The sequence below is a fragment of the Silene latifolia genome, chromosome Y, assembly GCF_048544455.1.
Source record: "Silene latifolia isolate original U9 population chromosome Y, ASM4854445v1, whole genome shotgun sequence".
In the NCBI taxonomy this organism is placed as follows: Eukaryota; Viridiplantae; Streptophyta; class Magnoliopsida; order Caryophyllales; family Caryophyllaceae; genus Silene; species Silene latifolia.
In genome coordinates, this window is record NC_133538.1 from 425,371,988 (window position 1) to 425,396,765 (window position 24,778).

A 24,778-nucleotide genomic window follows, 5' to 3' on the forward strand; every position below is an offset into this window, starting at 1 on the left:
ACGTCTTTTGAGCATCGATAGGCCTTGCTGCAGTTCCCCAGAAGAAATAGTGGCACACATGACAAGAGACGCCCCTGATCTGAGCAACCCGGTCATCTTCTTCGACGAGGATATCCCCCTGTTCGGAGCCAACCATAACCTGGCCCTGTACATCACTGTGCAATGCCTCCAAAAGAACATACCAATGGTGCTCGTGGATGACGGCTCCGCCGTGAATGTCATTCCTCTCAAAACTGCACACAGGCTGGGTATTAAGGAATCTGATTTAATCCCAACTAATCAAGGAGTACGCGCCTACGACGGCACTCGTCGCAAGGTCGCTGGGCTTATCACTCTAGTCGTAGCAACCGGGCCACTAGAAAGACAAACCAGTTTCCAAGTGGTCGACATCGACGCATCCTTCAACATGCGCCGGGGACGTCCCTGGAGTCACGCCGTCAAGGCAGTCACATCAACGCTTCATCAAAAGATCAGGGTCCCCTTCAACGGGAAAACGATCACGATCCCCGCTTCCCCAATCAAAGTAGTCATGAGAAGAGGGGTAGCCTCCCAAGCCGTTGAGGAGGACAACAATGAAATGTGGGGTTTCCAAGCCGTGAACGCCATAATGATGAGCTAACAACCTCTGAATGTGACCCGTTCGCCAGCCTCACAATCAACCGTATCATGATGCGTCAGGGTTATTTCCCGGGCTTCCCGCTCAATCCGCTAAAGGACCCACTGCCTCCCTTGAAGCAGGCTAAGGTCCCCAACATTCCCTTTGTACTCGGATACGAACCTACTGACAAAGACATCCAGGAGATGAACCTCCTAATCCGAAAACGCAAGAAGCACGGAGTCATCCTCCGTCCTTACCACCTGACTCTCAACGGATACTTTGTCCCCGAGGGAGAGTCCGAGCTTTACCACGGCTTTCCGGAGCCTATCTATGACTCTGTGGCGAAGGTTAGATACCCGGGAGTGGAAGTCTTCCAGGACTGCTACTTTATTTCCGACAACATCGAAGCTGCATCAACCGAGTCCAAACCACCACCATGCCTCGACGGACAAGCCGTCACACTACTCTTTGGGGAAGATAACATCAAACGCCTCGACTATGAGGACATTATCAACATCGCCCTGAAAGACAATCAGTTTGATCCAACTGCCTTGATCTCCTATACTGACCCGGAGAAAGCCACCCGAGGCTGGAGGAAAACCATCAAGTGGACCGATCGCCGAGGCCGCATTCTCAAGATCACAACTGGAGAAGGCCCTATGTTCAAGAAGGAAAGTGAAGAAGGATCTGAGTCTGAGTCCGAGTCGGAGTCGAGTCTCATTATAGCTCCTAACACTCCAGATGTCCCAGTCAAGGTCCCCTTCCCACTATTTTATCACAAAGTCGTGGCTGATTCAGAGGCTGAGTCTACTAAGGTCACCCCCACTCCAATGAAAGGTGACAACCTGGACCCTGTTCCAGGGTCCACTTCCTCTGTCGTGTCGCCTCTGACTGACCACGAGATGTCTGTCCTTTTCGAGCTTTTTGCTCGTGTCAACTTAATGAACGCTAAGTTTGCTTATGACTCGTCTCATTTTAACTGCAATGCAATTCTGAATGATCATGAGGAATTTGACTTGAGTGGGCCTTAAAAATCAAAGATGAGCTGGACAAACAGTTCAAGGCTGGGTTCATCAAAGTATCTGAATACTCGGATTGGGTGGCCAACATTGTGCCGGTACCAAAGAAAGACGGACGAATTCGGGTTTGCGTCGACTTCAGAGATCTGAACAAGGCATGTCCAAAGGACGACTTCCCTTTGCCACATGTTGACATTCTGGTGGACAACACCGCCGAACATGCTCTCCTATCATTCATGGACGGGTATGCCGGGTATAACCATATTAAAATGGCTGAGGAGGACATGCACAAAACTGCGTTCACTACATAGTGGGGTAGATATTGCTACACGGTCATGCCTTTCGGCCTCATCAACGCCGGACCAACCTCTCAAAGAACCGCTACCACTCTCCTACATGATATGATGCACAAGGAGGTAGAGGTATATGTCGATGACATGATCGTCAAATCAAAAGAACGGGACGGCCACATCAATGCCCTCCGGAAATTCTTCGCTCGTCTGCGGAAATATAACATCAGACTAAATCCTCAGAAGTGTGCATTCGGGGTCACCTCCGGAAAAATCTTGGGACATATCGTCAGCAAAAGAGGCATTGAGATTGACCCAACCAAAATCAAATCCCTTCAACAAATGCCTCGGCCTAAGAACGAGAAGAAGATTCGGGGATTTCTCGGTCAGGTCCAGTACATCAGCCGGTTCATTTCCAAGCTCACCATGATTTGTGAACCGATATTCAAGAAGCTTCGCGCCTCCGATCACACCGATTGGGACGACGACTGTCAGAAGGCGTTCGACAGGATAAAGGAAATCCTATCCAAACCTCATGTCCTCATGCCACCTCAACCAGGGATTCCTCTGTCCCTGTACCTGACGAGGTATACCCAGCTGGAAAAGACATGCCTTGCCCTAGTATGGTCAACAAAGAAGCTGCGGCATTACATGCTCAGCTACTCGGTCCACATCTACTCCAAGATGGACCCAGTCAAATACATCTTCCAAAAACCCGTACTAAAAGGAAGGCTGCCTAGGTGGACACTCATGTTGTCTGAATTCGATCTCAAGTTTGTACCCCTCAAGGTTATCAGGGGAAGAGCGGTCGCCGATTTCCTAGCAGAAAATCCCGTTAACGAGGATCCAACAACCGACACATGGTTACTTCCTGATGAAGATATCCTTTGTGCCGACTCCGACGCATGGGACCTATACTTTGATGGTGCATCTAATCTGAGAGGCTTCGGGGTAGGAATCCTTCTAGTATCACCGGAAGGAGAGCACGTTCCGATCTCGGTCAAGTTAGACTTCGCCGTCACCAACAATGCCGCTGAATATGAAGCATGTCTCATCGGCCTACAAGCAGCCATCACACTTGGCATCACGAGACTGAGGGTCCATGGCGATTCCTCACTCATCATCAATCAGGTATCCGGATCATGGAAAATCCGATCTGAAAGCTTAGCTCCCTACCAAGCGAAGATCAGTCAAGAGGCTGAGTTCTTCGATCAAATCGACTACTTCCACTTGCCGCGAGAGGAAAATCAATTTGCTGATGCCCTGGCAAAACTTGCCGCGCTCGTCAACATACCTGACGACGTGACATCGATGCCCCTATGCCCTGGCAAAATCAATTTGTGCCATTATCGACGACGAGGAAATCCATGGTGAACCTTGGTACCAAGCCATCCTCAATTACAAAACCAAAAACGAATTTCCTCCCAACTCTGATCAAAGAGGACAAAGAGCCATCCGTTTACTTGCATCACAACTCGTGATAAACCAAAATCAACTCTACAAAAGAACACCCCAAGGAATTCTCCTCCTTTGCATTGACCATCACAAAGCCAAGAAAGTCATGAGAGAAGTTCACGATGGAGAATGTGGCCCTCACATGAGTGCAATGATGCTTACACGGAAAATCATGCGGCTAGGTTACTACTGGACAACCATGGAAGCCGATTGCCGTAACTGCGTCAAACATTGCCACAACTGCCAAATCTTCGCCAACATACAACATATACCACCATCCCTTTTGTACACCATGACGTCATCCTGGCCTTTCTCAACCTGGGGCATCGACATCATCGGGAAAGTCAACCCGATAGGCACAAAGGGGCATTGCTTCGTCCTCGTCGCCATCGACTACTTCACCAAATGCGTGGAAGCGCAGTCATATGCAGTCTTGACCGCCAAGCAAGTGGCCAAGTTCATTCAAAACAACATCATCTGCCGATATGGGGTACCCCATGAAATCATCAGCGATCAAGGCTCTCACTTCCGGGCGGAAACTCAAGCTTTGCTGGAAAAGTACAAGATCAAACGACATCGATCATCCCCCTACCGTCCCCAAACCAACGGAGCGGTGGAGGCAGCGAACAAAACTCTTGTTACCATCATCAAGAAAATACAAGACAACTACCGCGATTGGCCGAGCAAACTCCCATTCGCGCTCTGTGGATACCGAACCTCCATTCGAACACCGACAGGCGCCACACCCTTCTACCTAGCATACGTTATGGAGGCGGTTCAACCGGTAGAATTAGAGGTCCCTTCTCTACGCATCCTACTAGAGAGTCAAGTCCCTGAGGCGGAATGGACCCGTCGGAGGTACGAACAACTCACTCTTCTAGATGAACGGCGACTCAACGCCTTGCACAACGTCCAGCTATACCAACGACGTATAGAACGGGCATTCAACAAGAAGGTCAAGCCCCAAAACATCCGGGAGGGCGACTTGGTCATCAATTCAGTCCGAGCACCATTACCCGTCGATCCGAGGGGAAAATTCAAACCCAACTGGGCCGGGCCATACCTTGTCAAGAAAATAATTTCGGGGGGCGCAGTGAGACTGAGTGACCTAGATGGGGAGGACTTTACAAACCCGACCAACCTAGACCAACTCAACTGGGCCGGGCCATACCGTTTTGTAATTTAATAGATTTAAATTTTTATTACAAATGTATAATAGGAATAGCTTTGTATTTCTATTATTATTTGTAATTTCGGAGTTCCTTCAAGACGGTGCCATGCGGAAAGGCGTTCCGATCAAGACGGTGTTACCTTTGGAAGCGTGCCACTTGAAGTTCTAGGGACCAATGGAGTTGATTTCCAAATTTGTAATAGATTATTTGATTTTCTATTTTAGGAAGGCCATACTAGGAAGTTTTATTATTGTTTTGCATTTATTTTTATATGTTGCATGCATTGCAAAATCGCCATAAACTAAACATGCATATCACACTACTACAAAAATTGATGTAATGCAACATTTCATCTGCAACACTTTGTTTTTTATGTTGCATTTTAGTTAATCATGCAACACTTTATTCAAAAATGTTGCTTTTATTGATATAGGGCATCACTTTAAGAGAAGTGTTGCATTGTATTGTTATAAATGCAACGTTTTGACACAAATGTTGCATTTTGTCGCAACACTTTAAGCAACAATAGCAACATCACTAGTACAATTAGTCCTATTGACATCGCCACAATAACATCTCTTTTAGTTGAAACGATGTAAATGTTCGTAAATAACATCGATTCTTTCAAAAACCGATGTCAATTGATTGCATTTTTTTTATTTATGTCGGTTACTTTTAAAAAGCAATGTAATAGAATATTAGTATCAACAGTTCTAACATCGGTTTTGTTAAAATCGATGTGAAAGCAATTAAGCATTCTCATCGGTTTAACATAAACGCTGTAACAAAGAGAATTTGGTTAATGTACACAAACCAACGCACGCCTAGTAGATTGTTCATCTCCCTAAACCCTAACATTTAACCCCAACTAAAAATAAGATTACCATCTCCTTTTACAGTTAACACTTCATTTTAGATCATCCTCGACAATCATCTTCCCTGCACCGTCACTTCCACTAGTAGAAAAATGACATTAGACAAGTACATAAGGCTACGGTTATTGTAAATAACCGTAGCCATTTATAAAAGGCTACGGCTGTTAGGAAACAACCGAAGCCAAAAATAGGGGAGAATATATAAGGCTACGGTTTAATGAATGACCGTAGCCATTTATAAAAGGCTACGGCTGTTAGAAAACAACCGAAGCCAAAAATAGGGGAGAATATATAAGGCTACGGTTTAATGAATGACCGTAGCCGTAAACAAGACTAAATTAAGTAAATATATACTCCATTCATTGATTTCATTCACGCAAGTCCAGAAGAGGGAAATAAAAAACTAACCACCTCGTAACCCACCGCCAGCAGCCACCTCGTCACAAACAGCCATCACTAGTAGCCAGCCAGTTCATCGGCAGCCTCTCGCGAATCAGGTACGTATGTTTTTGTTTGTTTAAATCATCACAATTTCTATGATTCCTCATTTATTCTCATTTATCAGTTTAGGGATTAGGGATTTAGTTATTTTAGATGCAGTTAGGTATGAGGGCTAGGGTTTTTCAATCAAATTTAAGTTTAATCGGATAAAAAAGATGATACGATCTTGGCCAATTAAAAGATGGTTCTATACTATAAATCTCAGTAGAGTGTCGGAAATCAATGTAAAATGAGTAGATGAATAGTGATGGCTCTATGCTAACAAAACTGAAACTTTATTATAAAACCAAATTATGTGTTTGGCGATAGCTTAAAAATTATCATACTACCGATTGATTAGCTTATCGAAAACCAGATCTATGATAAATTTATTAGAAGATGAAATTCCGTGTTTTACCATATCCTATCATAATGCCGATTGTTGATTAATTACATAATCCGCAGTTACCAACTGGAACTCGATGAGTTGTCTTCTGTAGTTCTGTTTATCCTAAATTAGTTCTCAACTATTACTAGGTTTGCTTTATTGGGCGTCTCAGAATAGTAAATGGTAAGATCACATTTCCTGGTGCTTACGGTGAATTAATTTGTGTTATACTTGTATGTTGCATTCTGTACTAATGCACTCCACCTGTTTGGCGAAATGTCCAGGTTGAATAAAAGCCACGAGCTTATCTAGGATTCTCCTACCATCAATATTAGGCAGTGGTATCTTGTTAGCAATTCTGATATTGTTGAGTTCTGGCTGCAGTACGGGCTGCGGAATATTCTAGTTGCCTGTACTTACACCCTACAGGGGGGGGTGATCAACCGAGTCGGTCAGTGAGCATATTCTTGTCTGATTTCAACATTGTTACTAGCGCTCTTGATCAAGTTTATGTTCTCGTAACTTATGCTATCTTTGATATCAAGTGGACTTACTAGGGGAATAATCGAGGGTAAAAAGCCAATTATTTTGTGAGTAGATGAATAATAAAGGATAAAAAGGCACAATTATTTTGTTTATAAGATGGTTCTATGCTAACAAAACTGAAACTTTATTAAAATGAGTGGACTGTGGATAATAATTAATTAAATTGGTATCATTTTGTTTTGATTGTACAAAAAAGCAATGTAAGGTTTCACTCATAAGATTGTTCAAATAATGAAAAGCGAGAGATTGGGGTCAGGTCCAATAATCCTATCTCATATACTCGTTTTGGATTTTTCCTCTGAGATTATTTACATGTTGAAGCATGAGTAGTCTATATCTTACAATTGGTTGTTGTGATTTTCTTTAAAGTTGATACTCATAACAAATCTTGTTGGAGAACTTGATCGAATTATTGTATAATGATAATGTAGATGTGCTGGTTTCAACACTTGTCGATTTTTTACGGATTTGTGGGAATTGGTTCTCACTTGGATAACATGTTTTGTTAGATTGAGAATGAATACGCGTAGGAGGTTAAAGAATTCGGAGCAGCTGGTGAAACTTATATAAACCAGGCTGGAAAAATGGCTGTCAAATTAAATACGGGAGTATGGCTGATGTGTAAGGTAGGTGATGCCCCGATCCAAAGAGTAAGTAATATTAATATTCCCTTTTTATTTTAAACTTTAAATTTACATAAGTTTAGTACTCCGTAATATTCTCTAAAACTTCAAATTTATTGACTTACAAACTGCGATATGATTTTATCATTGTTGTACTATGAAGTTTTTTTATTGCTGCAAGATAGTGTTGGCTATCTTCTCGTTTGTACCCCTTATGGTTTCAAGCTTTGATTTTTAGTTTCAGACCTATTAAAACTACGTTATTAGTGAGATTTTAGGGTAGGCCTAATGGCACTCTAATATATTTTATTTAGGGTAGGCCTGCTGGTGCTTGTGCGGTTTTTTTTTTTTCTTTTTGTATATTTGAACTCTACTTTCTTTTATTATGAACTCCACTTTTAATTTCAACTTCACTTCTTTTAATTTCAACTCCACTTTCTTTTAATATACCCGTCACAAGAGAGACTTGTTGAATGGTTTATTGTCTTTGAAATTTTAGCTCAGACTCAATGTTCAGGTTGTCGTATTTATATGATAGGCATGATTGATCCTAGACTACACTCGACACCTATTCATCTTGGGTTCTACACCTACTTTAATGTGTTCTCTCGGGCATCCTATTCATCCTAGCTCCGACTCAATGTTCAGGTTGACGTATCATCTATGCCTATTGAGCCTTTGAATCCTCAAATCTAATAATGTTCTATTTTTTATGTTACAGGTTGCATTTGAGGTATTAACAATGATGACGGGTTGATTTTTTGTCCGGTTGGCAACATATATATGCTCACAATACAAGAATGAAGACTTATAATTAGTAGCTTTCAAATAGTTGTTAAGAATTATTATTTGTTCTATTTAAAAATTTGTTATATTTGTTTTAGTTAAATAATTGAACATTTGCGATCGAAGTTCTACTTTTGATCCTTTTTTGAAATGTAATTGACATATATTTTTGAGACTGAATCAATTGAATGCACAATTAAAGAGAATTACAATTGTTGCGTGCCCTACAAGTCCTTATGTCGTTGCACTTTATTAAGTGTTGTTTTTGAATAAATTAGTGTTGCATTTGTTTATTATAAGTGTTGTTTTGGGACGTAACGAGTGTTGCGTTTCCAAAATAAAAATGTTGCATTAATTTGATATAAGTGTTTCTTATCAACATGAAAAGTATTGCATTAGTTCAGGAAGTGTTGCTTTTTTTACATAAGAAATGTTGCATTAGAAGATAAAAAATGTTGCCTTTGCAATTGAAAAAGCGTTGCATAAACATGACCAATGCAACACTTTTCAAAAGTGTTGCTTCAGATTAAAAAGTGTTGCATTAAGCGTTGCAATGACCTAATGCAACAAGACCTGATGTAGCACTTGATTAAGTGTTGCATAAACTGTATTGCAACATTTATATGACATTATGCAACAATAGCAAAGTGTTGCTATAGAATCTAAATGTAGTAGTGTCATATCGAGTATTCGACCGTGTCAATTATAATTATCGATAGTTCAACAATTTATTTCACTTAAATTTGTTAGATAATAAATTGACTCGACCTGTCACGTTATTAAAAATTGAGATTAAGCCTTACCAAATAGTAGGACCCATGAATCCCCGTGACATTTGAGGTAGGTTCGGTTATCCCGTGGTGCTTTCATTTATCATTGGGTAAGGGGGGTAATAAAACGTTATTGCATGCGAAATTTGGTTGGACTCAACGGGACATGAAGACTAGTCGTATGTTCCGGGGCTAGAGATGAACTTAAGGTAATTTCATCGACCGAGAGTTTTAGGTGTAGAATCGGTTAAAGAGTTAACCCACCGAGTTATATTAGTAAGGGATGTATCCGTTTCCCTGTGCCCAAGTTAATATGGATTTGGTTCTCGGAATCATTTATATAATTGGGCGGAGGTCATTATATAAATGCTAAAACATGCTAAAAGGTTTTCATATATATATTAACTATGAATATTTCTTTTCCCACTACTTCGTTATTTTATGTTGTTCTTTATCATTTCTCCTATTAATATACGATATCAATTCGATTGTAACACGAGTCTCCGCTAAACCACTATTGCTAAACGACAAAAAATCTCTTTCTAAAATGAACCGTATCATAGGTTGTGGACTAGCTCCATAGGAATCGTTCTATTCCATAGAAATTGATAGGAATTGTCCTATACAAATATAAGATTAACATCTTAAATTCCTTACATACCTATATATAATTTCTTATAAAAGGGGATGATTAGAAGTATAATTTCTTCTTTACATCCATGATTCAAAAGCCTTATTGCTCAACCTAAACACTTGTCATCAAACACTTAAGTTGTTAAGAACATGACAATATTATATTGGTAAATTAATTTGCTAGAAATTTTGATTAACCAAATACCAAAATAGAGTTCATCCTTGTGAAGGATTAACAAGGAATTTATATGATGATAAGTCTTCATCAAGTAGAAATTCTTGAAGTCAGTGGAAGCAATAAGAAGTAAGTACCTATCTTAATTGTTAGGGATAGAACTGGGCTCGAAAGAGAAGGTGTTAGACACTAGAATAGATACAAACCCCAAATAAGTAAAGATCTAGAAAGTTGGTCGTGTGACTCCAACATATTCCTTCTTAATCTATGACATTGACATAACATTCTTGTCAATTATCACATAATGAGTATTTGATACAAATTTGTGAATCATGTTAGAAATTGCCACATTTCATGATTATGAAATATGGCAAAGGGATGTCAAAACCACCTTTCTAAATAGGTATTTAGAGGAGGATGTGTTCATAACACAATCCGAGGGTTTTGTAAATCCTTAGAATTCTAACATTGAATAATCCTATGATCACTAGCAAGAATAAGTTCAGAAATTTACATGGGTAGTTGCCATTTCATCCATGAACATATGAATGTTGTAGTGTACTCATTTTAGTTTTGTATTTAGAAATGTACCTCAATAATTGTTATGATGTACAATATGTCTAAATAAGAATATAATTTGAGTTTTGCACAAAAGGTAAAGGGTTTTACCATTATGCAATTAAAACAACTGTTGTGCTCTTACATACCACGATTAAGTTTATGGGGAGACCATACAAATCAAGGTAATTATATTCAAACTAAAATAAATGTTATATATAAAAGACTCAAGTTGGTGACCCCTATTATTTCTTGATTCTTGATTGAAAATCGCATTTAGAAACTAGTTTTGACTAGTGTCCCAAACCATTTGATTGAGAATCTTTGGTATATGCAAATCTTGTATTCAAAACAAGTTAATTCATGACTTTTCTTGGAAAGGATTATGAATGGAGCAAGATATTTGCCCTATTTACACTTCAAAGTGTATGGTCGAATACAATTTCAATAAGAAAAGGTTATTACTTCTTCATCTCTTTTATCAACGAACTAGGTAGATACCTGGTATCCACTTAATGAGGTAAAAAGAGAAATTATATGAATAAGTTCGATAATTGAAACCAAGTTAGTACTAGTACTTTGTTAAAATAGGAAACAATAAAGTGAAGACTTTGATTTACACCAAATAGAGTGTGATATGGTATCACAAGATCACTATCATAATCACACCCTATAAAGATAAGGTGTGCTATAAGGATACGAAGATTCCTATACGATATGATTGAATCTTTACTATAAAGTTGGAAGTAGTTTCTATCACAATTTGTCTAGTATTTATTTTTCCCACCTAAACAAAACATAGTTAAAGCAATCAAGTACAATTCATATATGATATGATTAGGCATGGTACCTAAGTTGTAGCTTGTTTTGGAAGAAAGCATGTCGCCTTGTAACCCAACTATCACGAGAACATAAGGTTTGTGGCTCGTGATGCTGTCTTTTAAGAAAAAGAGGATTATTTCTTAAAGACAGAGTGGGAGAAAATGTTCAAGAGCCACAAACTGAGAATAAGACGTAGGAAAATGTTCCTTCTTGGTCAAAATCAGTGATTATTTCTTATTATTCTATGTTAATAGGAGTCATGTCACCTTTTGAAAGTTACAATCCTGTAATTTATTAAGATGCTTTATCTAGTCTCAACTCCACAAGAGTCCGAAATGAGCATAAACATGAAAATGTTTACTTAGCTTGGAAGATTGGTAGCAAAGGGTTTTGCACGCAACAACAACGCTTTATTGAATTCGGATATGAGTTGACAGTTGGAGTTTAAAATCATCTTGCATGATTTTTGAAAATCGCAACTATCCTAAGGTAGGATGGAAACTTAAGAAGAAATTTTAAGTAAAAGTCAAGAAGTTGAAGGATGATATGTTTCAGTCATGTGATAAACTTTTCTCGAATTGTCGAGTAGTTCTATTTATACATGGATTTTAGTGGGAGTAAAGTGGTGTTACTAGTCTTATATGTAAGGGACATATTGATCATTGTGAATGATGGAAGACTTAGGAGAAGAATAATACATCTCTAAGGTATCCAGACCTATAAAGATAGTTCCAAGAGGATATTAGCGTTAAATGAATATTCTTATGTTAATAAGAATCGTGACAAGTTCAAAAGAATTGAACATGTAGAAATTGAATCCACATGCTTCCGCTGCGAGATTAATTCATTACGCTAAGATGTATCACCATTCTTAAATTTCGTATACTTGGAGTATGACGAAAAGTTACAAAACGAATCTTTGAGAGAAGTCTCTATATAGCCATATAGTTCATTGGTTATTACTCATGGAGCTTGTGTCCTCCACAAATTAGTGTGATAGCATTTATAAATCTCTTATAGGTTCACAAGGGTATACTTCGTATTTTATCAGATAATTAACGATTACCTAATAACGGTTGGCTTGCTAGAAAGTTTGACGTTATTATCATACTGATGGCGGTGATCAACTGGTCCCTAAAAGTCACACCTAAAGGATGTGTTTGAGAAATGTGATTATGGAAATGTAATCACATTGATGCCTTATATGACTAAACAGTTAGTCAACGTGTTGATGAGACGAATATTTAATGCCGATTAAATAATATTAGCTGAGACGAATTAACTGTCAATTCGTAAATTGAATATAATAAGTTATATTTAATTAATGTATATAATGTTAGCTAAAACGAATTAAGATGTTAATTCGTAATTAAATCTAATCGGTTATATTTAATTAGCTAATTATAATTATGCGATATTTATAGTTAAAGTATATATTATACGATATTGTCATAATATATTATTAAAGACCGGCATTAATAAATCGACTGCAAGCTGTTGTATGTAGACTTATTAATACGGAATAAATTAAATGACAATTTATGAATTATACACTTTATATACATTTTGTAAACTACCAAAAATAAGAAGATTTAATCACCTTATTTTGGTAGGTGACAAAAACCGAAAATAAGAAGAAATATCCTCTTATTATTTCGGTTGAAATCGGCCGAAAAATTAGAAGAGAAAATCTACCCTAATCACTCCTAATACTCGGTTTAAAAGGAGATTAGGGAGATCATTTTTAACCGAATTTTTAACCTAATTCTCTCATCAAAACAAAACACAAAAACCCTAATTAATTAGTGAATAGGGGATCGATTCAAGCAAGAAGAACAAAGGCATATCTCATATCATCTTGGGTGCAACTGATAGGAGAATATCATTGCGATATTGTTCATAGGCCATATTAGCTAGGACCGAAGGTTATTTCTTCATCCTCTTCAATTTTGTTTATGTAATTTTCTTTTATTTCTAGTTATCATCATAATAAATTCGTTATAATCCTTATAATGAAAGGGAAGCATACAGATAATTCCCACAAGTGGTATCAGAGCCAAGGCCACAAATTTTATTTTTTGATGATTTTCATAAATTGAATTTAAACGAAATTGTTGAATCGAAAAAGGAAAAAAAAACACGGCTGAAATTTTATTTTGCCGAGGAGAATTTTTTTTCCCAGCCGAGTATTAGTCCTTGTTTTTGATGTTATATTTCCATTTTGATTTTTCATATTGTTGTTTTAATCAGTTAAAATGATTATATGAAGAATTAGTAGATGTTTGATTTAATGATAGATTAAGTTAAAATGTAAATGGAAATCGTCTTGTTGATGATGTTAAAATTTTTTTTGCTATATAGTTTTTGGCATATACGGTTAATCATGTATCATTAATTAATATGCTAATCTTGTTCTAATAGCAACTATAAACGATTTTGTTCATTTTTAAAAAAAAAAAATTTTGGGCTGTTTTGTTTTTGATTCAGCCGAGTACAATAAAAAAAAACTTTTTTTTTTTGTTGTTGTTAGGGCATTTTGCCTACATGAAAAATTAGGGCTGTTGTTTTTTTTTTTCAGCCGAGAGCATAAAGGAAAAAAAAAAGTTTCTGTTTTTTTTATGTTTCGTTTTTTTTCCTAAAATGCCGAGATAAAAAAAGAAAAGGACTGTTGGATTCGGTTTTTGCATAATTACCGAAATGAGAAAGAAAAAAATTATGTTTTCTGTTTTTTAGCCGTGCTGAAAAATAATAAAAAATTTTTTGTTTTTTTTCTCCTATTTTGCCGAGACCAGAAATAAAAAAGGGATTGTTTTCGTTTTTTTGTTTGGTTTGTTTTGGCCTATATTGATTATACATTGAAATTTATAATGTATGATTAATTGTTGTGAAGAAGTTCACAATTTTTAGATACCTAATTATTTTAAATAAGTTTAAAATAATGTTGGATTAAATTCATATTACAAGTTTCATGTGAATTAAGATTAAATTTATAGTGAGTAATTAAGGAACTGTCACTTAATTTGATCAATTAAATAGGTGGTTTGGGAAATTGATCTACATAATTAAGGAATTATGTCTTGCATGTTTAATTTTTTTAGTTGATGCATTTTTTTAGTTGAATGAATCGTTGAATGGATTTATTTACGTATTTTTGCAATCGGTTGTAATTTGTAATACCTAGTGTGGCCTTAGTCAAATTATGTTTTCGTAATGATGAAAACATAATTTTTAATGTAATTTGAGATCTCGTATCTCCGTTTGGTTTTCTTTATTTATTACGGTTTTGAAATTAGAATGTAAATAGGTTTATTATGTAATTTTAAACTGTAATTTTTGAGAAGACTAAAGATGGAGATTGGAGCTCACTCCCGCTACATGGATCAAGATGGAACATCAAGACAAGCTTCTCGGGTCCAAGGATGGATTCCAAAGTTGTATTTATGTTCATTTTGATAGATAGGCAACCCTAGGACTTTATTTTTGTTTTACGTTTTACCGTTCTTATTGCTTTTCATTCACATGATAGTTAGTGCATCATATTCCGCCTAAACCAAACCACCTACTAAAATGCATGAAAATTGACTCATATAGATTGTATGTTAGTTTTCATAGACATCCAGATGTCACTCAGTTTAAGGCATCGCCTTAGTTTATTCATTCACGCATGCTAGATATTAGTTCACTTAAAATGAATTAAAATAAAGTTGATGGGATCTTCCTCTAAAACGGAAATTGAGATTAGTCTTTATAAGGGCAAACAACTATGAATCCCTTCTTCGTCGGTAGGCATAATATGACCCCTTCTACGTTGGGTAAGTAGTTTATGTTGACTTAGTTTATCTCAACATTATAGTCCGAAGAGTTTCTCGTGATTATGATGGACTAAAGATAAAATTTACAGAAATTTATCGACCAAGAATTCTAACAGTAGAATTAGCCAAAAGGTTGGCTTATCAATTTGCAGATAATTGAGTCTTGGGATCATTTATATAATTCTTGAGAGAGGTCAATTGTATAAATGCACGAGTCTTCGCTTATAACAGTTTTGCATTAAGAGTTAAAATCATAACGATGCATATGCTTATTATTTTTATTTTTCTTTTCGCAGTGTAAAATACGTTTATTTTGATAATACTGTTACAACAAATGGCTGGAAATAACGAAATCCTAATGCCGAGTGCCACACTTGGACGCGAGTCCTGGCTTAAAGTTTTTATGGATAACATGAATCAATTCACACGACTGAAGAATGATGGGTCCAACTTTGCGGACTGGGAGGCAGCACTACGGAATGCTGCCATTGCTGACGGTAAGCTCAAGTACTTAACTGAGCCAATACCGGTAAACCCAGGCCCCAATGCAGGAGTTAACGAGTCACTTGCTTATAGTGATTTCGTCATAGAAGCGGGTGCAATAAAGAACGTACTCATCTTTGCAATGGAAACCAATTTGCAGAGACGCTTCATTGCCCAAGGTGCAAACAACATTTTCACCACGCTCACTAACGAGTTCTCAAAAGCACCGAGAATCGTTACTTATGAGCATACCTGTTGCTTCTTTGATGCGAAACTCCAAAAGGGCCAACCGGTTAGCCCACACATTCTTAACATGATTGAGAATGTCGAGAAATTGGAGTCACTTGATTGCAAAATCAGTGAGAGCATAGTCATTGACTGAATGCTTCATTCTCTTCATGATGGTTTTGCCCTTTTCAGGGCAAACTACTACATGAATGACTTAAAGAAAAGTCCTTATGAGCTACACTCACTTCTCGTACAGACCGAGAAGGATATGAAATTGAGTGGGAACATGAAGCAGGATGTTCTCACGATTTCCATCAAGAATAAAGGTAAGGGCAAAGCTTCAGGCGACCTAACTGTAGGTAAGCCAAAGTTCAAGAAGCCAAGAAACAGTAACAGTGGGCCTGGTGAGACTAGTGGCTCACTGGGCAAGGCAAAGAGCAAGGGCGGTGACATAGAGTGCCACCATTGTCACAAGACTGGACATTGGAAGAGGAATTGTCCCGTGTACCATGAGGACATAAAAGCAGGCCGCGTCGTTCCTGTTGGTATGTCATCTTATATTCATATGATTGAGATTAACCATGCAAGTTTCGGAACTTGGGTACTTGATACTAGTTGTGGTTCTCATCTGTGTAATCATTTGCAGGGCCTAAGAAACATCACACCTCTCGGAAAGGGTGATGTGGACCTGCGAGTCGGGAATGGAGCTAGAGTTGCTGCTGTCTCGAAGGGAACATATGTAATCCAACTCCCTAGTGGTTTTGAGTTATATTTATATAACTTTTTGTATGTACCCACTTTGTCTAAGAACATTATTTCTGTTTCCGTACTTGGTAAGGACGGTTTTTCATTTTTAATAAACGATAATAACTGTATTTTCTCTTTCAATGAAATGATTTATGGCAAAGCAGTTTCCATGAATGGAATTTACATCTTAGATCAAACCACGGAAATATTACACGTGAATAATAAGAAATTAAAGGTTGATGATAATGATCAAACCTATCTATGGCATTGTCGAATGGGACACATAAATGAGAAACGTGTAAAGAAACTCGTCGATAATGGGACTATTCCCGCATTCGATTTTTCTAAATATGGCACGTGTGAATCATGTCTCATTGGCAAAATGACTCGAATTTCTTTCAAAGGTGTTGGAATGCGCGCTAGTGACCTATTAGGACTCATACATATTGACGTATGTGGACCTATGTCAATTACCGCTAGAGATGGCTATAGATATTTTATTACTTTCACAGACGATTTGAGTAGATACGGATATGTCTACTTGATGAAGCATAAAAGTGAGGCCTTTGAGAAATTCAAGGAATACCAGAATAAGGTTGAGAACCAATTGGGTAGAAAGGTCAAAGCACTCCGTTCAGATCGGGGTGGCGAATATCTTTCAAATGAGTTTGATTAACACCTTAAAGACTGTGGAATCGTTTTACAGTTAACTCCACTTGGAACACCTCAATTAAATGGTGTGTCCGAACGGAGAAATCGAACATTACTTGATATGGTTCGATCCATGATGAGTCACACGGTAGTACCTGATTCATTATGGGGTTTTCCTCTTTTGTTAGCTGCTCTTATACTTAACCGAATTCCGACTAAAGTTGTCGACAAGACTCCTTATGAAATGTGGAAGAGAACGGTCCCTAACTTGTCCTTTATTCGGGTTTGGGACTGCGAGGCATATGTTAAGTTGAGACACGAGGATAAGCTCGGCCCGCGATCGGTCAATACATACTTTATTGGTTATCCAAAAGGAACGTTTGGTCATTACTTCTATTCGCCTACCGAACATCGAGTTTTTGTTACGGCTAGTGCGACGTTCTTAGAGAAAGAATTTCTCGAGAACAAGACAAGTAATAGAACCTTCGAGATGTCGGAGATTTAAGAACCAACAACCGAGGAACAGATGAAGGAAGTAGTTCCTCCAACTGATGATACGGTTAATATTCCTGAGGAACTTAGGAGGTCGGGTAGAGTCTCTAATCCTCTGGACAGATACATTGGTATGGTCGAGGAGAATGACGTTTTGCTCCTAGAGAGTATTGAACCCGCTACCTATAAAGGTGCTATGGCCTGTTCCGACTCAAAGCTATGGCTTGAAGCCATGCAATCCGAGATGGACTCCATGTATGAGAATGACGTATGAGATCTTGTTGATTTACCTAATAAGGTAAAACCTCTACAGTGCAAATGACTTTACAAAATAAAGCATTCCGTAGACGCGCAACCAGATACCTATAAGGCACGACTAGTGGCAAAAGGTTTCACTCAAGTGCACGGATTGCATTATGATGAAATTTTTGCACCTGTAGTCATGCTACGTTCCATTCGGATGTGAAAACCGCCTTCTTAAACAGTTATTTGGAGGAAGAGTTGTACATGGTGCAACCCGAAGGTTTCAAGAACCTGAACATCCTAAGAAAGTATGCAAGCTTAAGCATTCCATTTATGGACTTAAGCAAGCTTCTCGGAGTTGGAATCATTGTTTCGACCAGGTGATAAAAGGGTATGGTTTCACTCAATCGGTCGAGGAACCATGCTTATATATCAAGTCGAGTGGGAGCAAGATTGTTTTCTTGATATTGTATGTCGATGACATACTCTTGATTGGGAATGACATTCCTCTCTTATCTTCGGTTAAAGGATGGTTGAAGAACCATTTCCAGATGAAAGATCTGGGTGAGGCACAATGCATTTTGGGAATCCGTATCTACCGAGATACATCACGACGGACGTTATCACTTAGTTAGGAGTCTTATTTGGATAAGATTCTTGAGAGGTTCAGCATGACCAACTCCAAGAAGGGGAACCTTCCAATGACGTCTGGGATGCAGTTGAGCAAGTCTCAGTCACCCACGACGCCTGAAGGGGTTGAACGCATGAGTCGCATTCCTTATGCATCTGCAATAGGATCGATCATGTATGCCATGATATGCGCACGTCCAGACGTGGCATATGCATTGAGTATGACGAGTCGGTACCAAAAGAATCCAGGTGAAACACACTGGACAGCTATTAAAAATATCCTTAAGTACCTACGGAGGACTAAGGATAGGGTATTGACTTATGGAGGAGATAGTAAGCTATGCGCAATCGGTTACGCATATGCTAGCTTCCAAACGGATCGAGATGACTCAAAATCTCTGTCCGGGATCGTCTTTACTCTTAATGGTGTTGTGGTCAGCTGGAAGAGTTCCAAACAGAGTGTTGTAGCAGATTCTACCACTGAATCCGAGTACTATGCCGTTTCGGAAGCAGCTAAGTAAGCTATATGGATGCGTCAATTCTTAAAAGGACTTACGATAGTCCCTAGTTCGAATGACCCGATCACCATCTATTGTGACAATAGAGGTGCCATCTTCCAGGCTAAGGAGCCTAAGTCTAGCAACAAGTCTAGACATGTACATCAGAAAGCTCACCTGATCCGTGATTACGTGGAGCAAGAAGAGATAGTGATTGACAAAATAGCTTCGGATGACAACATCGCGGATCCTCTCACTAAACCGTTGAATTTTGATAAGCACGAAGGGCACGTTATTTCCATGGGAATTAAAAGTATTCCTGAGTTGTAGTAGTTGATTATGGATTTGAGACATTATCTTTTTCATATATTATTTATAACTTCATCGTTTTTATAATATTTTGTTTTTCATGTGGATTGTACCGACAACATTGAACGACACAAAGTGAACTGAATTACATTATATTTGTTTTGGTCCGTAATTGCCTTAATGAACTGATAACTCTGGCTATTATATTGTGCAGTCGATTGATGGTGGGTTCAACGAGCCATAACTCAAACGGTTGACTGATCGATCACAGATGCGAGATTATAACGATACCTCGTAGGACAAATTTTTGGTGACAACGTAATGGAGTCCTAAATGTTTAAAAACATTCAGTGCCAGGTCATGAATCGGATGTCAATTGTGTTCCTAGAGTCGATTCTTTTGACTATCGACTGTCTCTTGATATTACGGCAGTTTTTGGGTGACTTTGGTTTCTTACTCATGGTCTGCCGTAACTGGAGACTAAGTAGATGTTTTCAGGGTCATTTCATACTGTGCTTACATCTGCAAGATTCGAGTTGAGGAAAATATCCAACCCTTATCAGGTTTTGTTATTTCTCAGGGCCACTCGAGGAGTTGTAACTGAAATGCATGGCCATGCTCGAATGATGATTCATTTATCAGTTAAGTTACTCTCTAGTCGGGGAAACCACTCTTGATATTGATCACTTGTAAAATACGACCTTTGTGAATACAGATTTTGCAAATTGTTTTACATTGAGTGGGAGAAATTTTAGGATATGAGAATCGGTTATCGCACATACACTTGTGAGGACAAGTGGGAGTTTGTTGGAGCTTGTGTCCTCCACAAATTAGTGTGATAACATTTATAAATCTCTTATAGGTTCACAAGGGTATACTTCGTATTTTATCAGTTGATTAATGATTACCTAATAACGGTTGGCATGCTAGAAAGTTTGACGTTATTATCATACTGATGGCGGTGATCAACTGGTTCCTAAAAGTCACACCTAAAGGATGTGTTTGAGAAATGTGATTATGGAAATGTAATCACATTGATGCCTTATATGACTAAACAGTTAGTCAACGTGTTGATGAGACGATTATTTAATGCCGATTAAATAATATTAGCTGAGACGAATTAACTGTCAATTCGTAAATTGAATATAATAAGTTATATTTAATTAATGTATATAATGTTATCTAAAACGAATTAAGATGTTAATTCGTAATTAAATGTAATCGGTTATATTTAATTAGCTAATTATAAATATGCAATATTTATAGTTAAAGCATATATTATACGATATTGTCTTAATATATTATTACAGACCGGCATTAATAAATCGACTGCAAGCTGTTGTATGTAGACTTATTAATACGGAATAAATTAAATGACAATTTATGAATTATACACTTTATATACATTTTGTAAACTACCAAAGATAAGAAGATTTAATCACCTTATTTTGGTAGGTGACAAAACCGAAGATAAGAAGAAATATCCTCTTATTATTTCGGTTGAAATGGGCCAAAAAATTAGAAGATAAAATCTACCCTAATCACTCTTAATACTCGGTTTAAAGGGAGATTAGGGAGATAATTTTTAACCGAATTTTTAACCTAATTCTCTCATCAAAACAAAACACAAAAACCCTAATTAATTAATGAATTGGGGATCGATTCTAACAAGAAGAACAAAGGCATATCTCATATCATCTTGGGTGCAACTGATAGGAGAATATCATTGCGATATTGTTCATAGGCCATATTAGCTAGGACCGAAGGTTATTTCTTCACCCTCTTCAATTTTGTTTATGTAATTTTCTTTTATGACTAGTTATCATCATAATAAATTCGTTATAATCCTTATAATTAAAGGGAAGCATACAGATAATTCCCACAAGTACTCATGAAGCACTAAAGAGATGAAGCTAAAGTGATTAGAATTGATATGGATTTATGTGCAAGAAGTTACACAAAAAGCATATTCTAAACACATAATGATGGTTAGAGAACCATCTTGGCTATATTATTTAAGGAGGATATCTGCTAGCACATCCTAGGTAGTTGACCAATGAGATATACATAACGGAAATTGAGTACACTTGCAATAATGGCATATGCAAGAAGGAAGGGATCATATTAGGATTCGGTTTTATGAATTGGAGGAACTATGGTAGTTCGTTCCAATAACCGAAGGTCTTACCCCTACACACTATGTGGACAGTGGGAGTTAATCAAAGGCAAAAGAGCCTATGTCCAGATTGGATCTAGACACGTACTCAAAGAAGTTCTTATAATACAAGATTATTCACAAGAATGGGAAATAGTATATAGTAAGGTTAGGGAAAGTGCAATGTATTGTTAAAACTTGCTAACCAAGGCTTTTTCATAGGCTATGCATTATAAGTCATGCCATTTCAATTAAGTTGAGATGTATAGTTATATACAATATAAAGTATGGATTATAGATTATGTAGTAATTGATATGGTATCAATTTTACATATGTGATAATGCATTCATCGTTTGAGTTTTATTAAAAACTCTTTTATTGCTTTGTTATATCCAAATAGGTTGTATGGACAACGTTGAACCTTATTAAAGTGAACTGGATTAACATAGTATTGGCCCCTAGTTGCTTATATGAGGTGACGTCTCGAAGTGACTAGAGTGTGATGCGATTGATGGCAAGTTCTAGTGCGATAGAGTCATAAGAGATGACTAGTCGATCACATAGGTAGACTGTATGGGACACTCTGTCGGGCAGTGATCGCTTATAGAGTTTTGGTAATTTTTATAAAGCTTGGTAGTGGCGAGAGCTACTATAGTATTCTTTTGAGTCGATTCTTTGACTAGAGACTGTTCGCCCAAGGTGGCACAGTTTCTGAGTGACTTTGATTTATGCTATACGATTTTCGTAACTGAGGTCAAATGGGCATCTTTTGGGTCATGATGAGCTGTGGTTGTTCAAAGGGAATAATGCGATAGGAATTGTTCACCCCCTTGTTAGGGTTATCTAAAATCTCAGGGCCACTCGAGGAGTAGTGAACTGAAAATGCGTGGCCACGCTCGGAAGGTATCTACGGTAGATAATTCCGGTCAGACAGTTACTCTCCAGATCGAGGAAACCACTCAAGATATGATCAAATGCAAGTACGACCAGCAAGATCAGACACCTTGCATTTAGTGGGAGATTGTAATAGAACAAGAGAATTAGTGACGCACACTTGTCTCGGACAAGTGGATGATTGTTGGAGTAAGTGTCCTCAACAATAGTGCGATCACATGATTAAAAATCATAATTAAATCTCATAATAAGAATACGTAAGGGATGATTCATTATATAGTAAACTGATCAACATTAATCGCTAATGATTGGCTAACTAGAGTTTAACATTACTATCGTTTGACGGTGGTGATCAGTTGATCCCTTAAGGTCACACCTATAGGACAATTCCCTTAATAGATAAGTTGATTAATTGTATGTCGATACAAGTTAATCAATTCCTTAAACTTGAACAATTCATTTGTGAGTGAGAATATTCTTATCTTATAGTAATTTGAATAAATGAGATTTATTTTAGTAATTAAAAGATTTTATTACTAAAATTGATTATTGTTTATGAAACAATTGAGATAAAAATGAATGGTTAATTATATTTACAATATGTTGTGAATTATATTAACGTAACCCATTTTATTTATGTAATCAAGAATTACTAGACAATTTGTTATATGTAATTTAATTAATTTGTATAATGATATTTAATTGTTAAATATGCATTAGAATTAATTAATAACATGTTACATGCTACATGTGATACATTGTTTGACAAATGACAAATTGAAAAAATAAAATGGATGTCCATTTTATGAAATGGACCGAAATACTGAAGGGTTGAGAGGATAGTGGGTGTATTATTTTAATAGTTAAAATAAACATAATCATTCCCTACCCTTACTAGCCTTCACCCTACATTTTATGGGTAAGACAAAGGCCATGTATTGGCCCCTTTTCCCCTCTCTTACCCGGCCTCCCAAGGCTCATAAGAGTATCTTTTGCTCTTATTTTTCATTCTTACACATTCCTAGGGTTTCAAGTAAAACCTCTATATTATTCTCTCTAGAAATAGTTTTTAGATGTCAAAAATTGTTCTACTAAATTCTAATATTACAATATAAGATTACTAGTGTAGTAATATATATATTAGAATCATTTTAAGGATAACTAGTATATTAATCTAGTTAATTAATGTATTAGTTTTAAGGGAAAGTCTTGGATGCAATTTTTAAGGAGTATCTCTATACTTGAGGTTGGAGGATCATCCTATTATTCATAGCTCATGAACAAGTGAAGGTAGGAGACCTTACTTGTGCCCATTTCGTACCTTTCTAAATGTAAGAAATTCGTTTTTCTTATTCTTTTGTTATGCATGCAACTAGATCCATGAGATAAATTAATGAGTAATTTATAAAATGAATTAGATGAATCTAATAAGGGGTATATGAACCTAACAAAGAAAGAATCTAAGCCCATATTGATAAGATGGACTCCATTGCTAAGTGAATTTTATTTTAAGGTGAAAGAAAGGATGGAGCAGAACATGTTGTAGCGGACCATTTGTGCCGGTTATTGGATGTTGATGTAAATCCACATGAGAAAAATCCGGTGAAAGGATTATTTCTTGATGAGAGCTTGTTCGTTATTCGTTCCGTGGAGCCATGGTATGCCAATCTTGTTAATTTTCTTTGCTCCTCTAAATTTCCAAAAGGTTTTTCCAAATCTCAAAAAGACAAGCTTCGTAGTGATGCGAAGTATTATGTGTGGGATGAGCCTTATTTATGGAAGCATTGTTCCGACCAAATCTCACATGCTTGTGGTGGCCACTTTGGTGCAAGAAGAAAAGCGAGAAAGGTGCTTGATTGTGGATTTTATTGGCCTACTTTATTTAGAGATGCTCATGGATTTTGTCAAGCTTGGGACAATTGCCAAAGAGTCGGCAATATTTCCCGAAAGAATGAGATGCCGCAAAGTTACATGCTTAACTGTGAAATTTTCGATGTTTGGGGGATTGATTTCATGGGTCCTTTTCCAAGTTCATATGGAAATCTTTACATATTGTTAGCGGTAGATTATGTGTCTAAGTGGGTAGAGGCTATTCCCACTAAGCCTGATGATTCCAAGGTGGTGGCGGAGTTTATCAAGGCTAACATATTTGCTCGATTTGGAATTCTAAAGGCCTTGATAAGTGACCGTGGAACTCATTTTGTCAACAAGACAATTAGTGCTTTGCTCAAAAAGTATTGTGTTACACATAAAGTCTCCACGGCATATCATCCGCAGACCAATGGACAAGCTGAGGTGTCTAATAGGGAAGTTAAATCTATCCTTGAGAAGACGGTGAATCCTAATTGGAAGCAGTAGAGCTTGAGATTAGATGATGCATTATGGGCATATCGAACGGCCTATAAAACCCCAATTGGTATGTCACCTTATCGGCTTGTGTTTGGGA

General features: G+C 37.4%; 1 long non-coding RNA gene across 1 annotated transcript; it reads left to right on the forward strand.

The window, feature by feature from the left end:
- The first annotated feature begins 6,559 nt into the window (after positions 1-6,559).
- Positions 6,560-8,444, forward strand: LOC141626633 (uncharacterized). Its single transcript, XR_012536237.1, has 3 exons — positions 6,560-6,728; positions 7,333-7,449; positions 8,168-8,444. It is a non-coding gene; the product is annotated as an uncharacterized LOC141626633 (long non-coding RNA).
- Positions 8,445-24,778: the final 16,334 nt, after the last annotated feature.